General features: G+C 38.8%; 1 protein-coding gene across 1 annotated transcript in view; it reads left to right on the top strand.

Annotated features, from left to right (window-relative positions):
- Positions 1-17,531, top strand: part of zfhx3 (zinc finger homeobox 3) — a 460,260-nt gene that overhangs the window by 199,843 nt on the left and 242,886 nt on the right. Inside the window, exon 5 of the mRNA XM_041786249.1 lies at positions 16,662-16,696. The gene's annotated coding sequence lies outside the window, so the exon portion shown is untranslated. The remainder of the gene's footprint in view (positions 1-16,661; positions 16,697-17,531) is intronic.

Below are 17,531 nucleotides of genomic sequence, written 5' to 3'. Positions count from 1 at the left end.
GTTTGTTGTGTTATAAGCTTCTGAATTTTCCAAAGCAGGATATCTGACTATGATGTACGCACGCCGAGGAAACCTGAGCGATACTATGTGTTTCATGTTGTGCCGGGTGTCAGCGTAATAAAGGTGGGGTTTGGTGCGATGTTGATTCCATCTTCTGCAATAATTCAAGAGGGGAGGAGGAGGAGGAGGGGCAGGGATGGTGGGGAGGCACCATTTTACTCCTCCAATCCCCCTTCGCCACCACTGGAATATAATCCGCTGTCTCCTGACCTTCAAATCATGCAGCGCCGCAGTCATTTCAATTGGCCCGGCCGCCATTAGCGTGAAATGTCCTCTAGCCACTCTGCTTCTGCACATGGAAGATTTCCTTTCTCCCAGCGTGGTTTCCCCCTCTTCTACTTTGCTCCTTCCCTCCATCTTGCATTTTCTCCAGCGTGCCCCCCTGAAGCCTAGCTGCGATGGAGGGTGGGAACCCTCTTGCACTAAGGAAATGAGCCACCACAGGAGATGCTGTTGGTCAAAAGATGGAATGAAAAACACTCAGTCCATTAGACTCTGATATGTTTGTGTTACATTGTGTTCCCTTTGAAAACAATATATTTTTTGGCACAATATCTTTGCTTTCATTTTAAAATGAAAAAAAGTGCATTGAGCCACTTACAAATGCACATAAATCCAACAAGCAGGATACTTAAGATATTTCTGCAACTACTAAATAGCTTTTATGATTTGATAACACAGAATTTTTAACAAAAAATTACATCCTTCTCAGAATATTTCTCCTGTCAGTGCATTACCAGTGTATTTTTATTCCCAGCAACTCTGTGGTCGCAGGGTTCGCTAGAGCACGCCCCGGGTACTTCCCCTAGCCAAGTGCATCACATTTAACCAGCAGCCGAAGCTTTTCTTAACAAAAAAAAGCAAGAAGATGCACTGACTGGGGCGTAGAAATCACATACCAGAGCTCAGCATGTGTTATGTTGCAAGTAGATAGATCAATTATTGAAAGAGGACATATTTGATATGATCTGAATATTAAAAATATATCAGAGGGCAAACAACATTCATGGCTGTCTTCAGATCTGTGCTGAGAGATGTGTGTCAAATCTCCAGAGAGATGCTTTATTCAGAAAGGGTCAAGGGGTTCTCTCAATATTTGATAGGATGCAAGAATATTTTTATTTTATTTTTGTTGTTCATTTATAAAAAAGTAGCAAAAAATGTCAGCAGCACCTTTCAAAATTACGTTTATTATCAGCAGGCCTCATAAATTATTATTCCTCCATATTCATAATGACAGATAAAGATCTTCTGACCTAGAATTCAGCTCTGGATAAAACGTCATTACACAAACACACACTTCATGCTTCTTTTCCCTCTTTCTAAAGGATGTAGTTTTCCTGGTTGTGCTCTGAGTGAATGTGGCTCACCCTGTCACTGCTTATTATGTTTCTGAAACAATGACAGTTAAAATGCCTACTTCTAGTTACATGCACCGACAGACTGACTGTGTGCCAGTTTTGGGAAAACACAGACCCAGGTGCACCGGCTGAAATGATGAGATTTGTTTACATATACGACCATTGGTCTTACACAAGTCCTCATCTGAAAGCTTCCCTCAAGTCTACTTCTCCCCATTGGTTGTTATTACATACAGTGTATGTATTTATGATTAATGACCCCACTGGGGTATATCCATAATGCTATGACCTCAAGGTAAAATTGAAATGCATGCACTGGATGTAGAGCATTCTTATATTATTGCCCAATATACTTAGCAGCCATTACATTTGTTGGCAGTGGTGAAAATAAAACAGGGGGCTATGAGATTTCAAATCAACACGGCCACTCTAAGAAATGGACTTATTGGAATTGCATTAAGTTGATTAGACTGAGAAATGAATACTGTTTACAATGGAGCAGTGTTAAACACTCTTGTTTCTCCCTGCTATAGGAGTGCATTGACAGTCAGTCAGCATCAATTAAATCTCCTGATCTGTATATCCTGAGAGGCCGGACTTGTTGTCTTCTAATAAAGCCAGTCTGTGGCAGCAGAATGTTTCATTTCCTCTCTGAGATTGCCCTCAGTAATGCACAGTGCTTATCATAGTCTTGCAAAAGGTCTGCAACAACACAACGTTCTGATGCCTGATACCCAGATCAACCTGGGGCCAGCGCTCACAGCACTTTAAACAGCATTTTGATCTTTTTTGTCCTGAACCATGCTTAATAAGACTCATAAAACCTAAATTTTGATATACATACTTGAGTTGTAATGATAAAAGATTTTTTGCTTTGATATGGTAGTAAAAATCATACAGTATTGATAATTGTTTTGATACAGTGGCAGCAAAAACAGAAGTCCCAGTCACCCATTGTTGCAGTCATCAGTGAAATAGTCTGTTTGTGTTTTATGTGTTTGCATTAGGCTGCATAAGATAGGAAAAGCATGCATTGTTTTGACATTTTTGCTTAGCTTCATTTACCTGCATTAAGTACAGTGATAGAATGGTTGTTATGGCAAGGCCTCCATCCAACAGGTCAATAATAATACAATTTCAAAGTTTGGTATAATTCTAGTTAAAAATCTTATGATGCTGAAACAATTAGATCATTTTCCCAAATTGTTAATCCCTACATTTAATGTAATGGCAACATAATAGAAGTGGTGTCCAGTATTTGGCTATGTCTTGTTTTTAGGTGTCAAAAAATGTGGGCAAACTTCAGCACACTGTTCAATCCGAACAGAACATTATTGTACCATATTAGATTTTTTTTTCTCCTGTGCTCCTATCTAGCAAAATAGATGCAGTTTTTAAAAATTTTGGGATTTTTCCATGGTAGAGATCATTAAAGTGACTGAGATATTGTCATGTGAAAAAAAAAAAAGTTTACAAAAAAATGTAAGCATTGAGGCAGTAGTAGCAGCAGTAGAATGGGTGTTTTGGCTTTTGAAAGAGAACAGAGGTTATTTGAGTATAAATGCACAGTATTTGTTTTTTGCTGATAAACAACATGCCAATATTTCCAAACTCATTTTGGTTTGGAAATATTGGAAATATACGATGAACTAAGTTTGCAAATATTCTGGCAAGTCTTAAAATTTTGTCCCCCAAACCTGAAGAGCACCTTATCCTTGCATGGTTGTTCCCTGAGACAGTCTTGAGAAAGCTGAAAATAACACAAAAATACATTCTTCTCAATGGCTAAAAATTCACGCAGATGCAGTTCAGACCTACACCTTCAGTCCTTAGAATCCACTTTAAGTGTAAAGAATGGGGATGTAAAAAGAAAGCTTACGGAGGGCTGTTGATTCTGCTTAAAATGCCACAAACTGAAATATCCTACATTACATTCATACATAACGGCAACTAACTTTTTACACTGCAGATACTGATATTATGCCAATACTATCATGCATTCCTAATTATGAGGGTTTCAGGGTCTGTTTGTTCAGATGAACATGAAAAATGGGGTCTGGGAAAGACGGGGTTGTGAGGGGGCCAAGCTGTCCCTGGCCATTCATTCTCTCTGGCCCCCCTGTCTAATTAATGGGCCACGTTCATACACGTTATTGCACCAGAGGGTCTGTCACTCATTAATCATGTGACCTTCTGTGGCACAGTTAATGACCTTGGAGGAGTAGATCAGCTGGAGATGGCTGAGGCTGCGGAATTAAATTGTTTCTGGAAGTGGTCATGGTCACATCATGCACTTTAACAGCCTCTCTGCTTGGGCCCTCTACTGTTACACCTCAGTCTGTGTCTCACCCTTGGATCTTCACATGCCACAGGGATGGGCGGGGGTAATTCCAGACACTAGGGCTCAGGATTAGAGTAGGCAGGGGATGGAACCAATGTTGAACTCAAATCACTCAGTTATGACATTATTGGCTGATTTCCCGCATGACCTCAGCCTGTCACTCTTCAAATCGCTCATAAAAGAACCAACTTACTTCAACTTCTTTAAAAAGTTCTCTCATCAAAGTTCTGTATAACAGCTCAATATTCAGTAAAGTTTCTCATTAGAGTTTAGGAACTGCAGCGAAACACTTAAAATTCTGTTTTCATGCTTTAATAAAATGCAATCAAATTATTTTTCACCATTTTTGAGTCATTTTATCTGCAATCTCTTCACAGATTGTGATAAAATTGTCTTGTATGTGTTTAATTTGGTATCATATATAACAAGAAAAGCACTATAAACCTATTCTTGTGCATCTTTAAACATGTATTTGCAAGATGTATTTACAACTGCGTACTTGTGTTTTTGTGCCAAGTACACACAATTTATTGTGTTTATTGGCTGTGTTTTTGTTTTTGTTTTTTGTTTTTTTTTAGCAATTTATAGCAATCATAAGTTTTTGCCAAGTATGATCTTTTTGGTCATTTATGAAGCTTATGTTTCTTGCTAGAAGAAAACTTAAATAGTGGGGCTTGGATGGATGAGCAAGGTGTTTGAAGTCATTAAAACACAGACATTGTTAAATGACAGAGGCAAGTGTGACAGCTTTTTAATTATGATCTGAAGGATGTCACTCAGTTGCTTTAATTTCCTCAAACAGGAAAGCAACCTTTATGGAGAAAGTTCAGCAGTCATTAGTCTGGATATTACAGCCAGTACAGCTAAGACAGTGTTTAAATACTGCTGCTTAGTCATAGCCAAGTCTTAATCACCACTGTTGTTAAAATACATGTGCAGTTAAATTGTATCAAACCACCAGATGAAAATGTGTGACGTATTAAAAATATTTCTGCTCACATGCCAAAGCTAGAAACCACAGTTTTAACATTTATTTTCCTTTTGTTATCAGTGTCATTTGGTTCACCACATTGGAGTAATCATGAATGAAAAATCAGACCTATTTTGGGTGTGACAACCGTTTTTTAATAAAGCCTTGATTGGCACTGTCTCATCACGTAATGTTACTTGATCCAATGGAAAGATAAAGCAAGGTGTCGTCGGCATAGCATTGAATGCTGATGTTATCTCAGTATATAATTTATGCTGGTGGAAATTTACAGTAGAAAAAAAACAGAGGGCGAAGAACAGCACCCTGAGGTATTCCACGGTTTGTGTATGTCCAAAGTGACTTAGTATAAGTTTTCAATATTTAAAGTATAAAGTGCCTAAAGTGTTATCTGCTTTTCCTAAGCCAGTGATATACTGGACACAGACTGCTACAGTCATGGATGAAAATATTGGCACCCCTGGATTTGTTCCAGAAAATACACCATTTCTCCCAGAAATTGTTGCAATTACAAATGTTTTTGGTATACACATGTTTATTTCCTTCATGTGCATTGGAACAGCATAAAAAATCCGAAGAAAAAAATACAAGTTGACATAATTTTGCTCAAAATTCAAAAAATGGGCTGGACAAAATTATTGGCACCCTTTTAAAACTGTGGGTAAATCATTTTATTTTAAGCAGGTGATGCTCATTTAAACTCACCTGTGGCAGCAACAGGTACTGGCAATATAAAAATCTCACCTGAAGCCAGTTAGAATGTATAAAAGTTGACTCAACCTTTGTGTTGTGTGCCTGTGTGTGTCACACCAAGCATGGAGAAGAGAAAGAGAAGCCGAGAATCGTCTGAGGACTTAGGAAGCAAAATTGTGGAAAAATATGAACAATCTCAAGGTTACAAGACCATCTCCAGAGATCTTGAAATTCTTTTGTCCACTGTGCGTAATATAATCAAGAAGTTTATAACCCATGGAACTGTGGCTGATCTCCCTGGACATGGATGGAAGAGAAAAATTGTCAAAAGAATGCAACGCAGGATAGTTGGAATGGTGGATAAATATCCTCAGTCAACTTCCACACAAATTCAGGCTGTCCTGCAGACTTAGGGTGCAAAAGTGTCAGCCTGGACCATACGTGGTCATATGAATGAGATGAAACGCTATGGCAGGAGACCGAGGAGAACCCCACTGCTGACAAAGAAACATAAAAAAGCCAGACTGGGGTTTGCAAAAATGTACCTGAGTAAGCCTCAATCCTTCTGGGAGAACATTCTGTGGACAGATGAGACTAAGGTAGAGCTTTTTGGAAAAGCACGTCATTCTACAGAAATCAGAATGAGGCCTACAAAGAAAAGAAAACAGTACCTATAGTCTAACATGGTGGAGGTTCAAAGATGTTTTGGGGTTATTTTGTTGCCTCTGGCACTGGGTACCTTGACTGTGTGCAAGGAATCATGAAATCTGAGACTATCAAAAAATTTTGGGCCACAATGTAGGGACTAGTGTCAGAAAGCTGGGTCTGCATCAGAGGACATAGGTGTTCCAGCAGTACAATGACCCCAAACATACCTCAAAAAGCACCAAGAAATGGTTAGAGACAAAGCGCTGGAAATTTCTGAAGTGGCCAGCAACGAGTCTGGATCTAAATCCCATTGAACACCTATGAGGAGATCTCAAAACTGCTGTTGCAAGAAGGCACCCTTCAAATCTGAGAGACCTGGAGCAGTTTACAAAAGAAGAGTGGTCCAAAATTCCAGTTGAGAAGTGTAAGAAGCTTGTTGATGGTTATAGGAAGTGATTGGTTTCAGTTATTTTTTTCAGAGGTTGTGCAACAAAATATTAAGTTGAGAGTGCCAATAATTTTGTCCAGCCTATTTTTTGAGTTTTGTGTAAAATTATGTCATTTTTGTCTTTTTTCTTTGGATTTTTTGTGTTGTTCCAATGCACATGAAGGAAATAAACATGTATACCAAAAACATTTGTTGATTGCAGCAATTTCTGGGAGAAATGGTGTATTTTCTGGAAAAAATTCAGGGGTGCCAATATTTTCTGTTTTAAAGAACTGAATGTTGTAGCATCATATGGAAGAATATTATACAGGATACAGGACAGAACAAAAACAAAACATTTCTTGAGATGGGGCATGAATCTTGATTCTATTAACAGGCCAGACTGAAGATACCATGGATGAGCATTGGCTCAGCTTGGCTCTATATAAGAGTAAATATTCAATAAAAAGACATGTACTGTACATACAGAAAGTATTTAGACCCCCTTTGAAAACATGTGTTTCATGTTTCACGTGTTTTGCAGTGAGAAGAGGCTTCCATCTAGCCACTCTGCCATAAAGCCCAGATCAGTGGAGTTCTGCAGTGATGGTTGTCCTTCTTGAACTTTGTCCCATCTCCACACAGGATCTCTGGAGCTCAGTCAGAGGGACCATCAGGTTCTTGGTAATCCCTCTTAATAAGGCCCCTGTCCCTGAGTTGCTTTATATTTACACTGCATTATATTAATTTGTAAAAGTTGGTTAAATTTGAAATTTTAATTTTGCTAGACAGCTACTTTTACTTTCATTTTTTTAAGCTTCCTTTATTCTCTCAACGTTTTCAACATTATAAATAATGGCCTTCATCAATTGTCCTGAAGAGCACCCCCTGAAAGACAGGTAAATTAGGAAACATTTAGAAAGGGATTATTTGGTCGAAACAAGTTGAACAATTATATTTCCACAGCAAACATATTTATAATTATCTGTTTTGAGAGAAAGCAAACAAATAAGAAATTATAATGTGTTCAAAGTTTAAACGATGATCGCGTTATGGCTCCCACCTCCTTTTCACAATCGCAGTATTAAAATGTTAGCTTTCTTCTCAGTGACATTGAAATGGAAGGATTTTGTTTATCCCTGCCTTTGTTTATTTAACATTTTGCTCAGCGGGGGAGTTTCAGATAGATTGTTTTCAAGACAGTCCCTGCAGACAGCGAGCAAACACTCTACAGCTTCATCAAACAGAACAATCTTCAACTTTCCCCTTTCTGCAGTGTGCAGGGAAATGTGACTGAGAGGAACATCATAATGGAATATGATTGAAATGATCGTCATAATTTTTCCGTCTGACTCTGTAACAGTATGCAAGTGCTGTTTTTCAGAGGATTTATTTAGACCCATGTGCAAGTTTACCATTACACAGGAAGAAAACACACTGATGGATGAAAACATTTCATTTTTATGTAGCAAACATTTGCGAGTTTTGTTATTAATGAATTCAGTCATGTGTGATGAATGCTAGATTTTTTTTCCCTCAGTCAATATGAAAGCATCAACAGACACTTGGAAACTTGAAATTCAACCTGAAATACAGAGAGCTAGCTAAAACAAATTTTTTGTGAGCTGCAAAGTGAGTTCAACCCAGTATGAAATGAGCTTTGAATTGGGCTCATTTTACATCTGGGGCCAGGGGAATGTTGATTTTAGCATGATGGCTGTTTTTCATTTAAATATATAGTTCACTTATTGGAGTAAAAACAAAGATTGTCTTTAAAGAAAGCTCCACTGTTGGAAAGCACTGACCCTAAGCTTAGCAGGAACAGTCACTGACATCCCTTCTTTAACATTTCTTTCTCACTAGGGTTGGAAGTTATCACAATGTTATCCTCATCACAATAGGAGCATTAACAATCAATACATTGCTAGAGTAGAGCTGGGCGATATGGCCTAAAATTGATATCCCAATATATATTTTTGCTCTATCTTGATACACTATATATATCGCGATACTTTGAAATGTCCTCTAAGTGGCTGTATAATGTTTATTCAGCTCCAAATGACTAGAGTTTGGTAATTAAAATAGATTGTTCTATTGGATTTTTTATTAAATTGTATGCAGACAGGGGAAAAGTCAATATAAAGTCAAATTTAGCACAGTTTTATTTTGACAAGGACTTAATTTAAACTTTTACTAACAAATCAAACATACATAAATCACGAAATACTCTGTCTTTTATTATGTATGGACAGTCCTGAAATGTTTTCTGTGTTATGTTTACTCTTGCTAACTGTAAAATGATTATTTTCCTCATAAAGGGTGAAGCAAACCTACACAAAACTCACCAATCCTGCATGCAACCGATGGCTAAAACCCTGCAGTCTAGTCCACCATTCAGGCGCACAGCTGTGATTACATTAGTCTGTTATATGTGCTGATGAACACTGGAGCAGTTTCTGACAATTTCATAACATGGGAGCATCTGTAGAGCTTATTTAAGAAGCTCCCCTGTGTGATCATAGGGGGAATAAAGCTCGTTTGGAGGCAGGAACATTTTAACTCTGCGTTGTCGATGTGAGCTGTTAGGCTGAGATAAGGCTCCGTAGTTGTGGAGAAGTGGGTCACATTTGTCCGTTGCTGGTCCATCTTCTCTCTGACGTGTTTGACTCTGGCAGGGAGTTTTCAGCACAGTGCTTGAGCCCAGGCAAATCACGTATTCTGGGTTAAGTGTCTTTATAAAAGTTTTAAATCCTGGCTTTTCAACAATTCTTTAGTGACGTGTTGAGTTACTGCTGCCGTTATCTCGGAGTCATCTTGCGGCGTATTTTAATGACTACCATGTGAGTTCGACCTCTTCCTTTTTAAAGCTTAACCCCTGGCAGATCACAGACCCAGTGCTGTTTCTTGTTGTTCGTCTCTGAGCACAGATAACTAGTCTTATCTCGCCATGCTGCTCAGTTTACCCATAGCGTTTGCCCCCTCTCTCCTCCACTGATACAAAACGCGCATGTGCGGAGGAGGGTTTTCTGGATGGACGGGAAGAGAGCTCTCTGCTATGAGAGATGCGTTCAGGGACAATGGGAAAAGCAAAACTCCAGCGAGACATGCACGCTGAAGGTTCAAAACGTCCACATAATTTGTAATCCAATGTTCGTGATATAGTCACTCTATACATCATGCATGGCAAAAGCCGCGATACACCAAATAGATTAAAGCTCCTGTAAGGAACTTTTGGTTTGTGTTGACTCAAGCGCCCTCTGTGGACACACAGCTGATTTGTCATACACATGTCTAAACAGCCTTTTCTGTCAAATCCTTTTCTGTGATTTTTTTTTGTTGTCTTATCCCTCTCTCAAGGGTAGTTACCTTGTCCTCTTGAAGTCCAGGATTTATTCTTTCACTGTAGCCGCCTTCTCCTCTGTTGCTAAAGGGAAGTCACCATATTCTGTTGCATGTTTAGTTTGGATATGCCAATCAAATTGGTAGTATTAATAAACGGTCGTGTTACAGATGCTGCAAGTATCTGTTGGACAGTTTTCACTCTCAAGCTTGAAGTATTTTCATGCCACTGACATTTAAACCATGGGGTTGTTAATGTTGCTACTTTGTTGTCTTACTTGCACGTTTATGTCAGCCTCTGCAAATTGTGGGCTGATAGGATCAAATCGCTGATCTCAGATCAATTAAAAAATGCCTTTATTGGCTCTGATCTGATGCATTGCAATCGGGATTTGGACACCTCTGCTTTTTACAGTCAAATGTATCGCTCATCAAGACTGCTGTGATTCATCATTTAAAGAAGCTGTCTTTGCAGTGTGTTGTTAACCACTTCTTCTGATGCCTACCCCACACCAGCATTTTCAGCCATGAAAAATAGCAAAAAAAATAGTCAGATGATCTCATTAGCTTTATTAGCTTACTGAAAAACATCAGTGTCAATTTTAGTCTGTTTTATAATTGGTTAAAAAATCCACACTGGAGCTTTAAAGCACACACTATGGAAACAAATAATGCTTTCTCACTCTGTATGTGTCCATTTCACCTCTCAGAAGGAGGTCTGAATGTCATGGCCAGTCTTTTATGCTCATCAGTGAAGCTAAAGGAAACTAATGCTACCTTTAAGCTACGCTGGGATTTATAGATCTTAATTTAGTGGTGGAAAAATGCGTTTTTGATTTTGGAGGGACTATTGCAAATAGAATTTTTGTAAACTGTGAAAAACCATGAATGTTGAGTTAAAACCTGTGGGTTATAGCTAATATGCACTGTTTTCCTCTTATCATGCACATACATTAAAATACATACTTAGATTTTGCCACTATCCTCTCTCCTCCTTCTATCTCTCCTTCCACCATCTTTCTCCCTCTTGCAAGTGCAGGCTTGATTAATATTTTCCACTGTTCCGTAACCATGGCAATAAGGTCACTGCATATGATACTTAATTGAATCTTCCCAGTGCTTTTGTGTGCATCTCCTGTGTCCGGACAATAAAAATCTTCTACTGATGACTCCAACCCCCTTCCTTTTTCCTTTTACTCCACTCCCCTCCATCTATCTTTTCATTTTGTGCCCCATGAATTTATTCATATATTTCCTCTGTTACCTCTTTCTTGTTCTCCCTTTCTTTCCTGGCCTCTCTCTGACCTAGTCTTACTTGTCCTGTCATGGTTTTTTGTTCTTTTTCCACTCAAACATTGCATTCTTGCATGCCTTGTCCTTGAGAGAGGAGCAGGACAGTGTCATTGTACTGAAGAGCCAAATTTACTTTATTCCTAGGTGGTTTTGTCTTTTGTTTACACTTGATGGCTTATTGCTCTTTAATTTCAAAACAATTCCAAGTACACAGATCTCTTCTCTTTAGCCTTTTTCGCCCCCCTCTGCTCATCTTTTCCTGTTTGTTTCTCTCTACTTTTTCCCCATTCCAGCATTTGCATACTCAAATCAGTCTCAGGCACACTCGTTAAATTGATTTCAAACAACACTGATGACTCAAGTGGGGAAACAAAGAGCGTGACACCCAGGAAACCATCGGGACACAAAGTGCGCCACTGACACAGGGCACTCTCTATGCAGGTGTTCTGATTAATGCCAAACAAATTGAGGTCCTCTAAGATCCGGACACAAGTGGGAGACACGTCCCCTCTTCACATGGCACATGGACCAACACATAAACACATGCTGACTGCGGCTTTGTTCATGCAAGTATGGAGGCTAATCCATGACAAGAGGGGATGCAGGTTCACAGGGAGAAAACAGTGGAGTGGATAAAGAGCAGAGGGGTTAGGAGAGGGTGTTGGTCTGTTTTGAAGCTTTTCAAATTGAACATATAAAACTAAATGCATCCTTTCTTAGTTATATTTCATGCAAGTATTTTTATTATTATATTTTTCCTCTTTTTTTGCACAAAATTTTGAGAAAAAAAAAGAATATTTTGAGGTGTTTCTGTTCAGAAAATTTCCACAAAAGTCACAGTTTTTGTCATGAAAAGGCATACATTTTTGTCCCAATAAAAGTGTGCTACTGAGGCAATCATTACACTCAGATAAAACAAAAAGCAGCAGATGGTTACGTGACATCATTGGGGAAAAAAATGCACACATCAGATTTGACATACGCACCATAAAACAACCATTAGCAGTTACCTACAATTGGAAGTGACAGACTATCAATAATGTCACTCTGAAAATAGGACAGGTTTGTTGCTGTCCTTAAATCACCAGAGACTCCATATATAGCAGAAAAGCATGCAGATATATAGAAAATGCATTAAGGCTGGATGTTAATGGGTTTGGTGGGAGTGTTGGGACACCCAGGGGCACTGGAGGACATCGCTCACCTCTCACTGGGTCAGGGGCTTTAGACACCTGCCTTGTCTGCAGCTCAGTCCATCAAACATCATATGCTGTAAGAGTGAAGTCAAAAGGAGACAATAAACAGAAAACTACACATCTTAATCATTTAATTTAATTATGTCAGTAAAATATGCACATTTTTGGTTGCTTTTTTCTTCATTCATGTAGTAACAAGTTTAACTGGAATATTTAAATACTGAAGGACTGTAAACACATAATTTAAAATTTTTAGCATTAAATCTAATTTTTTCACTTCTACTTTGTATATTTTTTCATGATAAATCTGCACAAACAGATTAAAAATGTGTAAAAATAGTCAAAGCAAAAGTTATGTAAGTCTGCTGATCAAGATAAAATTCAATATGCAGTCTCCACAAATAAATTAAGCATCTTTAATCCCTTCAAGGATGCACAAAACAAACTAACATTCAAAGATATGTCAACACACATGCAAACATGCAGCTGCAATTGCATTTGTGCAAACTCGCACACACCCTACAAACAGACCCCCTACTCTCTTAATGGGGCATTTATGTACAATCAAACTTGGTGTTGCATATGAATGGACCTTTTAATGAATGGGACATGCGCGCAGTGTCTGCAAGCTTTGAAAGCCAAGAGTGGAGCACGCGTCTTTTCTATTACCATGTTTAATACGGGAGCACGTGCAGCCTATAGTATGCCCATCTGCTCCTTACACACACCCCTTTAGACGCCCTGTTTCTACCATGTGCTGGCGTAACAGGCAGCCATTGTAGCAACAAGTGTCTGCACATTACCACGCTTGCCAGCTCCCCTCACTTGGCAGCAAGCCTGCTCAGCTGCCCGCCCCCTTATGCGAAAAAAGACTTGATTGTGCCAGGGGAGAGAGCTTAGGGGGTTGACCGAGGGAAAGAGGGGCGAGGAGGGGGATTTGATTTACATACTGCAGTTTGGGCGAGACTCATCTGATTTTAAACGGCTCCAAAGCAATTAAGGGTCATTAGTCCTTTTGTTTTCCTGTTGTGGCACTGTGTAGCAGTGCTGGCATCTGGGGCAGTGCACCCCTGTGGGGGCTGCCTGTGGGAATGTCAGTATTAACAGAGTCTTTCTCCCACCCTTCCTCCCCATTCATGACTCTTACTATGCCATTGACACGGCTTCCCTCTGTGTGTAAACAAACACTCAGCACCAGCCTGGCACTGCAAGGGAAACCACTTTGGCAGAGACCCAGCTCTGGAGTGTGCAGCTGGTGACGGTGCAGGTTGTGTATCCTAATTATCCTGATCATGACAACAGCTTCTTCATATCATATCATTTGCAAATGAGAAGAAATTGATTAAATTAGTTTTTGGCAAAGATGTTTTCATCCTGTGGCGCAGTGTTGTCAGCTCTCATGATTTTTAATGTATCGTCAGTCTATTAGGTATGTTAGATTATATTTTAATGCAGTTACACATTATTTAACACATATTTTTTCCTTCTTCACATATACGTCTCTTTTTTATTTTTGCTCCATCTCAATGGATTGGCAGGGACTAAATAACCTTAAATAATTCAAAAACATCCCTTTGAATAATATAGAGAGAATATGTGATCAAGCAGGTATTTAAGCTATAATACAGGAGAATAACATTGCCTCAAGGTCAGTCACAAAACTGTAATGAAGGCTGGGCTGTATTCTTCCATATGCTTATATGTCGTATCTTCCATTACTCACCTAGCAGGCGGCGGTGTGTTAAGCACCCCTGCCTCTGTGGAAAGGCATCAAAGGCAGCAAAAAGACAGGTATGGTACAGAATACGTATGCTCACATGTCCATTTGTGCAGCTGTGAGACCTTCCGCAGGTTGTATAGAAAAACACTTACTGCTAATGTAAATAGCAAGGCAGCATAAATCAGGAGCCACACGCAGCCCGGGAGAATATCGTGTAATAGTTATTGCAAAATGAAGTGGCATTGGGATCAATATCCCACTATATCTCACTCTGGCGTAATGGCGCAGAGGGAAGCTGGAGGCCAAGGGAGTCTGGTCCCTCCACCCCACCAAGGGCCTATAAATCTGCCTGACCTGCAGCACACTTATTAAAGTGCATACACAATCAGCAGCAGCCATCCAAAAATACAAGCTTACTTACTGACCTGGAGTCAGGGGAATGGATGCCTTTACCTTGTCTCAGGGCAGGGGTTAAAGGCTGATTGAGGCTATAACAGCTTCACGCTGTACTGTACAGGGAAGAAACAAGGAAGTGTTGGCTTTGGCTCAGCATTTATAACACTAAGATCACTGAAAATAAAGTTTAATGTCACTCAGAAAATGTTGATAAATTACTGTTAAATTTATAGAAGGCCCTGTATTTTCGTTTGTATCTCTTTTAGTGATAGTATCTCGGGGCTCAACCTTTGATCTGAAAAAGATGGGGCTTGAAATCTTGCTCCCAAAGCTGTGGCTTATTTTAAAAAATTAACTCACCTGTATTTTTACCTGGAGAAGTAGTCCTTTCAATGAAAAATCATTTATATGTGACTGATTAGATAGTTGTGTAAATTTGGCCTCTGTTAGAGAAGAAAGACATTGATACAATAGGGTCTACAGTGCCTATTAAAAGTATTCTTCTCCTTGGATATTTTAGCCTTTATTGGTTTTATAAATCAGCCATGATCAATATAATTTTGCTGTTTGAGAAAAAAACTCTTTAATGTAAAACTGAGAACAGATTTCTACAAAGTATTGTCAATTAAAGAAAAGTATGTAAGGTAAAATAAGTGACTGCATGAATATTCACGCCCTTAAAGTGACTGACCTAATTCAACAGGGTTTTAGCCAATTGGTGCTAGTTGTCTCAGTTAATGAAATGGGAATCGCCTGAGTGCAGTGAATGTGTATCAAGTGATTGTAGTATAAAGACACCTGTGTTTGAAAGGTCCAGTCACTGGTTCATCAGTATTTCTGGCTACCATTACACCATGAAGACAAAAGAACACTCCAAGCAACTCAGAGAAAAGGATGTTGAAAAGTATAAATTAGGAGATAAATACCAAAACATTTCCAAACCACTGAACATTCCACAGAATTCAGTTAAATCCATCATAAAGAAATGGAAGGAACATGGGCCATGTGTAAATCTGCCTACATCAGGCTGTCCTCACAAACTGAGTGAGGCCACCAAGACACCTATGACTACTCTGAAGGAGCTTCAGCGGCTGTGATGAGAGATCTGCATACAATACCTGTTGCCTGGGTTCTTCATCAGTCAAAGCTTTCTGGGAGAGTAGCAAAAAGGGAAAGCACTGTTGAAGAAAACTCATTTTAAATGCCAACTAGTTTTCACCAAAGGCGTGTGGGGAGACTCCATGGTTATGTGAGAGAAAGTTCATTGGTCTGATGAGACCAAAGTTGTGCTTTTTGGCCATCAGACAGGACGCTAGGCTTTGCAGACACCAAACACTGCACATCACCACAAACACACCATCCCCACTGTAAAGCACGGTGGTGGCAGCATCATGCTGTGGAGATGCTTCTTGGCAGCAGGCCCTGGAAGGCTTATAAAGGTAGAGGGTAAAATGAATGCGAAAAATATATCAAAACGGCACTTTTTGCAAATATCATTCAGTGCTAATATCAGCAAATATTACAGTTACCATGACCCTGAGATAGCATAAGTGTATGAAGTTTGCATATGAGGTGTCAGCTTTTAGTTAAGTATGAAAAGAGACCTTAAACTACACTGACCTGATGAGAAGTCAAAGATTATTTTCTTTACTCTGGAAACAGGGGCCTGACATTTTTGAAAACTGAGGAACATTTTGTCTAGGAGTCTGTATTTTTACACGATTGTGTTGTGAGTGATGTATAAAAGCAGATTGTTTTTTTCCCTTTATTTAAATGCATATATTTCCTGAAAAAAGAGAATCTTTCCTTTAAGCTTTGATGTATTCAATGCGTGTCTTTGCAGTGTCCTTTCCATATCCTCGGGTTGTAATATAACTTCATAACAAACAACACAAAGCCTGCAGCAGAAATGAGCACAAAACAACAGTATGATGATAATGGCAGGCTGTGATTCCAGAGATTATTCAGGTTTATCCATTCATACGTAAGATCTTGTTGCAAGCTTGAAACAGCCTTGGGGGGAATTTTATTGGTCAGTAAGAAGTATGTTTGCAGAATGCTATGAATATTTATTGTAATAAACCAACAGGAACAGTTAGACCTGTGGTTGACTGTTGTGTTCTTACAGACAGCTGTTTGAAGGATGTAAAGTGCGTTTGAAGACTTTGGACACTGATGTTCTTCTCTTATGTTTTGCAGGACTGTGAAGGAAGCTCTCCTCTGCTTCACAGTTGGTAAGTGTTTCCTTGAAACTTTTTTTTTTCTCATTGTAGTTTCTCCACATGTATGAGACTTTGGGGAAATACTTTCTTTGAAGAAAGTTTGTGTTATATAGATTTAATCTCTAAACAAACTCTTGAAAACTTGACTGAGGAAGTCGAGTGTCAACTAAAGGGTTAGAGTTTAAATTTTAAGAGAAGCTCTTTGTACATCCACATATTTCACATTATCCACATGAACCATTACTTTTAAACCATTACTCAAAAGCTATAAAACGCAAAGAAATAACTATTAAAAGGTACTCCAGCCAAGGTTAAGGCCCTTTTCTCATGCTATTTCTTACTCTCTCATCCCTGTTTATGACTCAATCCTCTTTCCTCCTCTCTGCAAGTAAAGGCATAAAACCCCCAAATAAATATTAAAATAAATAAATAGCTAATGCTGCCACAATGGATTTTAAAGTATGGTATTTTTGCTGATTTTGTTCAGTTTTATTTCTTAAAGTTGATCTCTTAAAGTGCCAGGAGTGAATGATAAACCCCATTTAAACAAAAAGGACTTAAAAACTAAAAATCTGAGAAGGCTTGCAAGCTCAGCATTTTATTTATAAGTACAGTAACCATTAATTTATTGTTTTAAGGGCTATCAAACAATGTTGATACTGAATAACAATTCATCTCAGATGTTCTGTATTTAATCATGTTTAATCTCCCTTTTTGTTGCATTTAGAGATTCCACTACTTTGCATTTACCCCTTTTTAAGATTAATTTTGGGCTTGTTATGCCTTGGAATTAATTGAAAACAGGGAAGAGAGAGTAAAATATACTATTATAGAATTTCTCTGTTTT

This window comes from Cheilinus undulatus, linkage group 1, assembly GCF_018320785.1.
Source record: "Cheilinus undulatus linkage group 1, ASM1832078v1, whole genome shotgun sequence".
Taxonomy (NCBI): domain Eukaryota; kingdom Metazoa; phylum Chordata; class Actinopteri; order Labriformes; family Labridae; genus Cheilinus; species Cheilinus undulatus.
Note: the sequence above shows the minus strand (reverse complement) of the source record. Positions and strands in the feature narration are given on the sequence as shown.